This window comes from Lathamus discolor, chromosome 4, assembly GCF_037157495.1.
Source record: "Lathamus discolor isolate bLatDis1 chromosome 4, bLatDis1.hap1, whole genome shotgun sequence".
NCBI classification, from domain to species: domain Eukaryota; kingdom Metazoa; phylum Chordata; class Aves; order Psittaciformes; family Psittacidae; genus Lathamus; species Lathamus discolor.
This window is the reverse complement of record NC_088887.1, coordinates 66,782,948-66,795,427: the sequence shown is the minus strand read 5'-3', so window position 1 is coordinate 66,795,427 and position 12,480 is coordinate 66,782,948. Positions and strand designations below refer to the sequence as shown.

The following is a 12,480-nucleotide window of genomic DNA, read 5'->3' as shown; positions in this document are numbered from 1 at the left end:
TATCAATGAGCTTGTATCAATTTAATTAAGTATATTAGAAGAAACAAGCCTTAGTTAACCTAAAAGCTATGTATAAACACAAGCCTCTGTCATCAGTTTTAAAGTTCTGTTTCCTTAATAACACTGAGTAAGGGTCTGTATAATTCATCTTAGATATCCATCTATCTTTGCAGCTGTTGGTGACTAAATGTAACGTCAAGGCCAAGGATCACGGTCATTTGATAAAAGCATAGAAAAATGTTACAAAATGGACTTGGTTGCTATTTGTCTAGAATATTGTTTGAAGGCAAAAATGTACAAAATCCATAGCTTCTGGTAAATTTGCTCACATACTCTAACTAACAGATAAGCAAAGCCTTACTTTAGAATGTGCTGTTTGAGGCTTATTGTATTCCTTGGATAGGAAGAAAAGACTGTTCTAGGAAAATGCAAATGTGGAATTGGGGATTGAAGTGAGACTAGTAGTTACTCGTGCTGGAATTGGAGGTAGACTTTGAGAAAAAGAGAGACAGAATTAGTAACAGTTTTTACTACAGCTGGTTAGGGAAGACAGTGTAAAGATTTATTTTGGGAAATTATTTGAGCATTTGGATTAAAATTAGACCTGATAGAATTTTCAGTTAGAGGATGCCAATTAACTGGGGTGAAATCCAGCTTTTTACTGAAAATGTGTGCATAAGTTCTTTCAGAATATGTCTTCTTTGTTTTAAAACTAAAAGTGTAACCTTTTTTTAATCAAAATTTAATTTCTTTAAAATTATTTAAATAGTTCAGAACATCAAATTCAAAATTAAATGTTTTTAAATTGTTATATAAGATGCTGAAGTTGCTTTTAGCTTTTTAAGCTTTTACTGATATTTTTAACTTCTCTGCAATTAAAGATGAGACTTTGAAGAATTACATTTTTCTTGAGATGTAAAAATTAGAATAATAGAATCATAGAATGGTTTGGGTTGGAAGGGACCTTAAAGCTCGTCCAGTTCCAACCCCCTTGCTATGGGCAGAGACAGCTTCCACTAGACCAGGTTGCTCCAAGCCGCATCCAACCTGGCCTTGAACACTGCCAGGGATGGGACAGCCACAATTTCTCTGTGCAACCTGTGCCAGTGCCTCACCACCCTCACAGTGTATCAGTAAATAAACTCAAAACATCAGATGGCATCTCACTATCTGAGAAAATTACTTCATTGAACGAAACACAATAGTTGTCAATAACGTAAGTAGGAAAATGAAAGGTATTGTACTGTGTATGATTTCTCTATCTTGCATTTAGTAAGGGAGACATGTTGCCTATAATGAAAGAAACAGCAGAGGATTCTTGCTTAGGAAATCAGTTAAATGTGAATTAAAATATCTTCCCTCCAAAAGTGATGCTAGTATGACAGTACTCTGAGCACTGCAATAAGAGAGGCAAAATACATATGGGATTATTTTTGACACAAATAATCCACTGTGATGTAGGAAAGTCTTTGGATGTACAGGATTCTGAAAGATAATTGTTTAAATATAAAAATTAAAATCATCACAGTTGCATAGTTCACTTGCCTCATTTCCCTACCTGTTAGTATGCAAAAAGTCTCCTTTAAAAAATTGAGTTCTCTGTGCATCTCTGAAGACAGCCACCCCAGTTATCAAGAAGCACAGCCTGACCTCTGGATCTACGTTTCTGAGTGGGACTTGAATCAAAAGCTTATTTTTTGTATGTTTCTCTAAAAACATGGATTTCCTTTGGTGAAACTGAAATCAGAGATGGAAACTAAAATCAAACATAGGAAATGAAATCAGATCCCAGACTGATGTAATTGTGCAATTTTTTAATGTTAAGATTGTAAAAGTCAAGAATTTTGGCATTTTAATGTATTCTGAGGAGAATAAATATGCATTCTAAAAAATGTGGAATATAATGAATGAGGTTAAAAGAGGATCAAATGTTAGAATGGAGTGCTTGGAAGGGAGTACATTTTAAAAGCATTACAATCCTTGTAATGTCTGAACTGTACAAAAACTGTTGAAAAGTATCAGAGTATCCGCACTTAACTGAACTGGACTGAGTTTATTAGAATTACATGGATTCAACTTCTAAAAACTCATGGTTGGTAAGTGAATTTGTAGTCATATATGCTTTTTCTACCTAGGTCAGCATTTCCAAATTAATAAACAAGAAGGAGGGTAAGATTTTCCCTAGGTATAAATCATTGCCACCCACTGTTTATGGAAGCTTATAGCAGATCAGCCTTAAAGGTTCCTTTGTACTTCGTATAGATTGTTTTTTTCTTGTTAAGTAGGATTACACTGAGTTTGCAGTCAGAAATTGTTTTATTCAAAACAGTAAGGAAAGCATTTTTAAACTGTATTGTGAAATAGTGAAATGGCAGAGTCTGGAAGAAAATCTTGTCATGCCATTATCTGGAAATTCATCCAAAAAAGAAAGTATTTGTCTCCCTGTTTCTTTTTTCACTTTGGCATATTGAATGAATGTCTAATTTACTTAATTACCTTCTGGTTCAATAGTAAACTACTGATCTGCTGAAAATCCTTTTTTTCAAAGAGACTTTTCATATCTCTATGCAGGAATATGAGCTCTATCTGTATCCCAGAAAGCTTTCAGATGTCATGTGCATGGTATTGGATACATGGTGTGAGAGCCTGGTATAAGTTAATCAGCAAAATGTCTCGTTGATTCACCTCCAGGTGAGTGTTGTCTCTTTTTATCATTTACTGTGGTATTTTAACAAGTGAATATTTGTTCCTTTTTCTTCTTATAAATCCTTAAATTGATTCTTGAGAAGCATAGCATATTTTTTACCGTTTCCAGTAGATGCTTGACATCATCTAAACCACTGCTAAAAGCCTGTTGAACAGCCTTGGTTCTTGCAGATACCAGTCTGTCCTTCACTGGTGCTGTATCTTCTGCAATATCTAACTCCAGGTTCTGATCTAATTGGAATGAGTTGAATTTTCACTGAACTCACCAAAATAACAGAACAGCTTTAAACTAAAATACTAAGTTAATTAGACTGGTAATTTTACTAGATAAATCTGTGCCAGCGATAACTAGTCGGCTGGACTGAAGAAATCATAGAATCACAGAATGGTTTGGGTTGGAAGGGACCTTAAAGACTATTTAGTTCCAGCCCTGCCGCCATGGGCAGGGACACCTTCTACTAGACCAGGTTGCTCCAAACACCATCCAACCTGGCCTTGAACACTTGAAGACTTTGCCTTATGTGCCACTTCAGTACATTTTCCTCTATCTGCTAGGCATATTAGAATACCTTCTGAAACAACACAGTTCTGAGCAGGAAGTACCAAGTGTAAATGCTGGCCTGAAAGCAAAAGCTTTAGGTAGTACAAACCAGCACGTTAACTTGAAAGCATTTCTATGTAGCAGTTTTTATTCTACAGATGCTCCCACTCCTGCTGTTGCAGTGACATTCTTGTATCAAAATCTAGTATCCTAACATGCAGATATTATTTTTATTGACCATACTTTCTCTGACAGATATACAGACATTTCAGGGAGAAAAGAACATGTGTTTTATTTAGTTCTGGTACTGCTGTTCTGAAGAAGTTTGTGAAATTAAACCTAGGAAGCTTGATGGAGCATCTTACAAGGAAGCTTAAGCCACAGCCATTGGTTATATCAACATAAAGGAATTGAGTAACCTCAAAGGAATGGCAATGTGTTATTTTAAGAGTCAGACTGGACATGAGAGACTGTCTGATATCACATGTTGGCATGCAAGTTGATGCTGAAATCTTCAGCCATGCCAGGTTTTAAAATGATGGATAGTACCGTGTCTAAAACATGTTATCTTTTTTGAAACACACATAATTTTCTGCCTACATAAGGAATAATTGTCTGCTTATCACATTAACAAAACAGATGACCAAACTTGCAAATCAGCCTTGACTTTCAAGCGTTTGAGAAGCTGAGGAGTATCCCAGCAGTTAGCATACCAGCCTGCATTATGATAGAGCAGGTTTGGTTTGTCCACTATTATGGATTTCTTAAGTTATCCTGGGTCCATATGGGTCCAGATCCACAAAGGCTTCTTGCTCATATTGGTAGCAGCTGAAACCCGCTTCGAATAGCACTTACTTTCTTAAAAACTTCCATGGGTCTGTGCCTAGGTCCTTATTCATTGGGAAAACGAAGTCTAGGAGAACTGCTGGGACTCCCATCATTCCCCAAGGTTTGTGAGGCGAAGTGTAATTTGTGTGCAGTGCTCAGCTACTACAAAAGCCAAGGGCACATAAATCCATAAACAAAAGCTTACAAGTTTTTCTAATACATCAACCATGAAAAATCTTTCATACTAAAGATCTAATATATTCATACTATAAGGAATATTACCACTGAAAAAAAAAAAACACAAAACAAAACAAAAGAATGAATCAAAAGTACAAGCTATAAATCTGTTGTACGTTTGGGAATTGCTTCAGTTTTTTTCTCAATGAAATGCTAGGAAAATAAAGCCCTGTGTGTGGATAAGAGCCATTTGGCTTAAATAATCCGTAAATTTGATGCTATAAGCAAATTTGTATTGAAAGAATTCCAGGCAGTTGTGATATATATAGTTACACAAAACAATAGTTCTCTGCTTTCTACAAGTGTAACACTATGTGAAATTCTGGCATGCCACTGCTGCTGTTTTTAAAGATTGTAGACTAAATGTGTTGAGGTGCGTGACCTCAGCAGTTAAAGTTACACATGTACTACATGTATAGGGAACCTTTGCTGGGAGTCTGCGTGCTTTCCAAAGTGGGCTTGGGATGAAAAGAGAATATATTTCAACTTTTCAGTTTGGGGAAAAAGCTTAACTAACCCAGGAATATTAATTCACTGAGGAATTGTAAGGATAATCAGGGATCAGGTCTATAGTGAATTTAGGAGCAGAGCTTCTGAAGGGAGTTGTAGCTAGCAGACAGCTTGGGAATAGATACAGTGCTAGGGTCTCAAATAAGTGGGATATTTCCTGGAAAGGAGAATCAGGAAGAAAAATGCTAATGATACTTTGAGCCTAACATCGTGTTTCTCACCTCTAGCCACTTACTTGGACTATTCTGACCAAATGCTCAAGAGCTTTGCCAGGGCAGGTCTTGTGTAATAAGTTCCATTATTTGAGTTTAATTCAGTGGTCTAGATTTGGGATATATTTAGCTATTTGCTATAAATGTTTGCTCAGTTTTATTCAGGATTTCCATGGTTTTACTGCCAGGCAGCTTAACTGAGAGTAACTCAGTGTTCCCCTGTGTCTTATATTATGGGAAAGAACCCATAACTGTCAAGAGTTTGTATGATGCTTCATGATTTTATTATTTTTTTTTTCAAAACTGATGTAATTCTTACACAATATGTATGTTATAGTGTTACTTAGACCTTACGGTTACTATTATACAGATGATATACTACTGGAAATGGAAGTGGGAAACCCTATCGCTCAGAACTACGTATTTATAAGAACAGTGTGTCAAGAATAGGAGCAGTGAGGGTGCTGACTCACAAGTTGTCATGCTCACCTAGTGATGGATGTGACACTTTCAGATCCCAGCTGTCCTTTCCATCCCATGACATGCAGTTTTCCACCCTCAGTGCAGAGATGGTTCAGCTGTTTATGTGGCAGCTGCTGAATTTCTATAATTTTAAGCTAAGCGTGTTGAGCCCAAATAATTTTTGGCTTACCTTAAACATTGTCCAACCAACTGTAGTACTTAAGCACCAGTTCTCCAAATGAGACATAGTTGCCACAGAACCAAAAATCTCAGGGGAAAGAGAGATGGAACTTTTATCAGTATCCCCCAAGTTAGTCAAGAAGTTAGAGGGGAAAAAAGTTATATTGTATTCTGTGCTGAAAAGCTCAGAAGCATTTCCAGGCTCTTTAGTGTAAGAACTTGCCCTAGCCTTAACCCAGATACAGGTCTGGATGAAACATGCATCCCGGGCAAGTTACCTCTGATTATGAATCAGGTATCTCAGAGTGGGAGTCAGCTCCAGATTCAGAGCTAAGTTTAGGTGTCTACTATGTAGATTTCTACATCTAAGGTATGTGCTTAACACACAGAAGATTCAGACAATACAGTCAATGCTGCTTTGAGACCAATTTTGTATCTTGCTGGATTATATCCCCTTCTTTCATTGACTGTTCCAGGAATAACAGTCAATCAATGTTACTCCTCTCTTTATTTCCATAAATACTAATGACTTCTCAATGATCTCTTCCTTTGTTGCTGTTTCTCTTTCCTATTTCTTGTTACTTCTCAAGTCTGTTTGGGACACAGCTGTCAGAAACTTTGAGTTCTCTTGCAGGAATCTTGTCAATGTTAGTGGATTGAATAATTTTTGCTCTGTGTTATGGACTCCACTTCTAGATGTGCCAGTTTGGCTCAACTTGGTAAGGCTACAACCAGAAGATGGGCAACCTGTGTCATTTGATGTCTCTCCTTCCACACACAAACTGTCAAGTGTCTGACTTTATCAATCAGATTTTTTTAAGATTACATAATGGCTTACTCCCTTTTTCTGTCTTTCATCCATGTGAAAAGGCATTATCTTATTAGTCAGTCAGTTGTCCTTTTTTCTCCAGTGTTCTCTTTAAGACCCCAGCTGCTGTCCTGGGCTAAGTTATAGTGAGTCCTTTGTGGTTCATTTAGCCTTTGGTGACTTTATCTGCCAAGAGACTGCCTACACAGCTAGGGCTCCTACAGTTTTCTTCCAATATTCCCATCATTTTAATACTGAAAGAATTCTCCATAGGTCTGTGAAATGTGTCCCTATGCTAGGCATCATTATGTTTCCCTTCCAATACTTTCCAGGGTTTTTCATTAGTTTGTCTTTTAAATTATATTCTTAACAACCGTGGCTGAGATTAAACAGAAACATTGTTCAGAGAGAAAAGGGCTTCTGGTGAAACAGATGTCACTTGCAGGACTATATATCCCCTTCTTTTAGCAACTGACACAGATTCTGGCTAACTTACTTATCAGTGGGCATCCCGCCCTCCCAACAGATGGTCACAAGTGCAGAGAGCCAAAAGCCCATCCATAGATGCAGAATATGTTGAAAACTGTATGTCTAGACGCAAATGTTGAACGAGCTTTTTAGGCTGAACTTCTGTGCCTGCAGTCAATCTAGGGGAAAGGATGGCTTTTTAATAAAGGAACATTCTGTGTCAACATATGGCTGCTTTGGTGTTTAGAGCAGCTGATAGTTATGGGAGGGTTGGGGAGATGGAGATCATGAAGTAATCAGCGTATTAGAAGAGTCACTCCAGTTTTGGTTTCTTTCTATTGGTAGTATCTAGTAAGAGAATAAAATACAGTAGTTCTGGTTCAGCTGAATTTCACAAAATTAGTTCAGGAAGTTGGAGAAATCTGCAGCACAGTTGCTCAGATAAACTTATGTAGCCTTAGAACAGAATTTCACGTGTTTTTTAATAGAAAATTGAACTTGTTTTCTTATGGCTTTGTCATATTTGGCAACATCTGTAAGAATCAGAGACATTTTTATTGTCACAAAGCCGTCTCACAAAATACAGGGGTTATCATCCCATGGATGAGAGAGAACAGTTTATGTGGCTTCTTACAGTCATGCTTAGGAACCTGACTAGCTCTTAGTAGGTTTTTTAGGGAAAAGGCAGTGACCTATGCTGCTGTAGCTGGGCAAGGAAATATGTATCGGAACAAGGGTGTATTATATATAGAATTAGATCAAGACTTTTGCCCTACATTTTCCTAGAGGTAGAAATGCTTGCTGTTATAGCCTGTACTCTACACATGATCTGGCTTTGCTTGCATCTGTTGAACTCTTACCATCTGAACTTAAAAATCAAGCAGGTTTAAATCAGTTGCCTGCTGTATTAGACAAAGGCATAGCAAACTGTGATGACCGCTTTTAAGAAATTTACTGGATAATATTAAGAAATTGATGGGGTTTGCATGAGAGTAAGGGAGGAGTTGACTTTAGCTTTGAAGGAAAACAGAGGCAAGAATTAACAAACTCACATGAGAGATGAGAAACTGAAGGAACTAGCTTGTTGGCTGCTGTGCCTAGAGAAGAATGTTACAAGTGCTTGCATACCCTGGAGCAGAAGCCAGTACAAAAGAGAGGCAAAAGTCAGTCTTCACTTCGCATCATCAATGCCTTCAGCCAGCTTCTGAAGATCACCTTTTTTGTGTTCATCTTAGGTAGTTCATGCTCTGGCAGAAACATTACCAAATGCAACAAGAATTTGGTAGTGTATGCATCTTCCCATGCAGGCTTGGCTAGAGACTGTTGGGATGATTCACTTCCAAGTTGTGATAAACAGCTATCAGGTAATAATCATTTTCACTCACTACCAAGACTGTTTTGGTGACCAAAGGATGAAAAGTCATCTATTGCATTGTCATTCACCTATACTTTTTGGTTCCAATTCTGTCCTGCTTTCACATTGATTTCCCCTTCCACTTTTCACTATAATTCCTGAGTATTTTAAATTCTGACATTTTTTAGAATTACCAAAATCATATGCTCTGCTTTTTTGCTGTGTATTTTTTTAAACTTGATTCTCTCTGGATTCATTATTTGACTGCATACATGTGTTTCTATAGTTGATGATTATAAGGTTAATTACTGAGTGAGCTCACTAGCTGTGTGCATTCAGCAACATTCCTCATTAGCTGGTTCATAAAATAGTTTTTTTCAGTTCTTTGTATGTTGTACCGGTGTGAAGTGCCCTATGAACTCAATACCAGCCTGTTTTCTATTCTCTTTTAGCTCAGCTAAAAATTACTGTGACTAAATACTAGCTGATGTACAGTCTCACAAGCAACGTGAGATTTGCTTATTAATAGTTTTTTATTTAAATAATGAAATTCACAATGGTGTTGAATTATGGTGCTTGCTTCAGAAAGGTTTTCAAGCTTTCCTTGGCTTTTTCATACTTAAAGCACATGCTGCGGGTGTAAGGAAGGGGAGGACATAGGCTAACGCGCTGGGTAGGAAAGTATGTCTTTGTGTTAGCTCTGTGAAAAAGGCCTAATCAGGGACCTAATCAAGAGACTGCAGAAGCTAAAGGCTCTCTGAGATCGACAAGCCTGGTATGGGACCATTGTGTACTGGTTTAGAGCTGAGGCATTGTGTTTGCTATTCTGATGGAGCCCTGCAAGGGGTATGAATGGGAAAATGGAAGCCAGTGCCAGTTCCTGTTAATTTTTTTTCTGTACGAGAGTCTGTTAGTGATTTGCCACACACTGAAGTCCTGCTGTCACATGGGCTTGTTTCCTGACCATGGCTCTGCCACAGTATTTTCACCATGCTTTGTTCATTATTCTCTCCTAGCCCCTTCTGTTGCACCTTGTGCACTTTTGAACTGCTTTATGCAGCTGGAACAATTCATCAGACTCTGGGCAATAATTTTTCTCCCTCAGGAAATCCATGTTTCCAAACTGTCTAAAGAAATCTGACTGCTTGAAAGCATGGCTTTGCGCTGTAAAGTGTGTGCACTCAAATACCAAAGTGTGTGCTTAAGTAAATCTCCAGAACAAATCTATGGGAATGTTACCTGGGTGAAGGCTGGGTGACTTAAATATTGTGATCAGGAAGTCATATTTCACAATTCAACAATTACCTGCTACCAGATCTGAATCTATCTAGTTTTTAAGGGGTTGTTGAGTTTTTATTTTTTCAAGAAGGTTTCTTTTCTTTCATGAGGAGGTTTCATCCTCATTTATTGACCTAAGTTAAATACTACCTTCATTAGTAGAGAGATTAATAAGTTTAAGTTATAGAAAAGTTAATCTGATGGCCATACATACTATTGCCAGGACATTAGACCTCTCTAGTGTAGGAATCTCACTAGATTAATTTTATGTAGTTACAGCACACACATTACAAGCTGCACATGCAGGTGCACACTGAGAAGTCTATACTGCCTATAGGAGTGTTTTAGCCACTGGGCTATAGGCCCAGTTGAGGGCTAAAATATTTTCTGTTCTTGTTGAAGCTTAGCCACTGTGTGACAGTTGAAGCTGGAGGAGAATCTGAAATGCTGTACCTTTAGCTTAGGGACAGTAGGGAAAAGGGCCATTTTTTTAATGTGGAGGTTCAGATTTACATGAATTCTACATGGACAATAAACTGTCCATCTTTGAGTTTGAATATGTAAGAGCAGCGCTCACAGGACCTTGCCAGTTTTCCCCACTTAGAAGCTTCTAGCTTATCAAATTATCATAAAGTCATTCAGTTAGCAAGTGTCGTGTCAGTGAACAAATATTAATTGAGTAGACTTATGCATGTTACCATGGTTAATTCCACATGCTTATTACAGAATTGCTGGGAAAATAAGGAGATTATTGGCATGGTTAATTCATATTCCACACCTAATACATAATGCAGAGTATTATTTTCTTACTTGTAAACAGAACAGTTGAACTCAGGGTGGAATGAAGAAAACCAGCATGCACTGCTGTCTTTTCGTGTGGATTTGGTCTCTAATGCTCAGGTTAGAAGATGCAGGGTTGCTAACATTCATGATTCTATTTCAGCGTTTGGCCTTTCCATCAGCCTCTTGTTTTACTTCAGCAAAGCATTCAACACAGTTTCAATCAGCCTTCTCATGCACAAAGTGGCAAGATACGGAATGGATGGGTGCTCTGCAAGATGGATAGGAAATTGACTAACTGGTTGCAGTCAGAGGGTGGTGGTGATCAATGTTTTTTCACTCAGGCTAGAAGCCTGTCACAAGTGGGGTCCCCCAGGGATCGATACTGGGCCCCACACTGGTCAACATCTTCATAAAAGTTCTGGATGATGGGATTGAAAGCACCCATACTGAGTTTGCTGATGACACCAAACTGGGTGGTGAGCTGGACACATCAGAAGGGAGAGCCATCTTACACAGGGACCTGGACAGTCTGGAAGAGTGGGCAAGCAAGAACAGTATGAAGTTTAACAAAATGTGGCTGGGGACCAGCCTTGCTGAAAGGGAGCTGGGGGTGCTGGTGGACAACAAGCTCAATGTGAGGCAGTAGTGTGCTCCTACAGCAACCAAGGCAAATCATATCCTGGGCTGTATCTGCAGGGGCATTACTAGCAGAGGCAGAGATGTGATCATCTCGCTCTACTCACTGCTTGTCCAGACACACCTGGAGCACTGTGTCTGGTTCTGGTCCCCACAGTTCCAGACAAATGCAGACAGACTGGAGAAGGTCTAAAGGAGGATCACAAGGATGATCAATGGGCTGGAGAACCTGCCTGGTGAGGACAGACTGAAGCAGTTAGGTCTCTTCTCCCTGTAGAAGACAAGGCTCAGGGGGAACCTCATCACAGCATTCCAGCTGCCACTTGAAGGGCGGCTACAAAGAGGACAGAGGCTCTCTCTTCACAAGGAGCCATGTGGAGAAGAGAAGGGGCAATCAACACAAGCTGCACTAGGGAGAGTTTTCATCTTGATATAAGAAAGAAATTTTTTACAGTGAGAACAATATTCAACAGAACAACCTCCCCAGGGATGTGGTAGTCCCCATCACTGGAGGTTTTCAAGATGAGATTGCACTGGGTACCAAGACCATCGAGGCTCCCTTTCCCCATCAAAGGTCTGGCAGATGTTATTTTGAGGTAATTTCTAGTGTGGGTTGTTCTGTGTTTCTATGATTGTTTAAAAAACTGTTTTCTTTTAAATAAAAGTAAGGGTTTTAGCCCGAGATATTGGAGGCAAGTGCCTGGAAATATTAAATATAACGTGGGAAGAGCCTTGGAGGGCAAATAAAAGGAGCTGAGAATGAATTATTGGAAAGTGAATCTGAAACATTTTGCAAGCCAGCTCTCTTTATGTTTGAGGAATCAGTTCAGAACTTGACATAGAGTGTTCAATATCATAAAAAGTCTTTCTTTGTCTGGGCATGTTGGTTGTTAATAATACTTAACTGACAGGATAAGTGAACTGATACACCAAGGGGCCTGCTAAAGTGTTCCCAAAATTTCGGAATATGTATTCCTTGGCACCACAAGAAATTTTTCTGAATCTTTTCAGAAATGCTTATGCGTTTCCAGGCCTTTTGCTGTCAGTTTGGTCACTTTCTCCTCTATTACATTTCTAATATTCTCCTGTATTGCTAATAATATAAATTTAGGACATTTTTAAAACTTCATGTTTCTCTGGTGGCCTAAACTTCTAAATTTTTACTTTTGTGAATGCATCTCAGCGTTCATGGGAAATAAAGTGTCTACAGATTTCAGTTTCTAAGGAAACGCTTGAAAATATGACTGGAGCACACTCTAGAGGCTCACAATTTCAATGGCAGATAAATGATTCCAAAATTATTCATATTTCAAATCACATGTTTTTAAAGCCAATCTCTTTCCCCCCTCCCCCCCCCTTTTTAAGTTTGTTTCATTTCTGGTGAAGATTTGAACCAAGATTTGTGAATCCTGTGGATTTCCTTATCTTATTCCTCCAGAGAACTATCTTTTATTACTCTTAATCAGCTGATAGGTAG

At 38.5% G+C, this 12,480-nt stretch overlaps 1 long non-coding RNA gene across 2 annotated transcripts in view; it reads left to right on the top strand.

Moving 5' to 3' along the window:
- Positions 1 to 12,480, top strand: part of LOC136013672 (uncharacterized) — a 34,627-nt gene that overhangs the window by 9,453 nt on the left and 12,694 nt on the right. For both annotated transcript variants that reach the window (XR_010612310.1, XR_010612309.1), the window contains exon 2: positions 2,572 to 2,691. This is a non-coding gene — a long non-coding RNA (uncharacterized LOC136013672). The remainder of the gene's footprint in view (positions 1 to 2,571; positions 2,692 to 12,480) is intronic.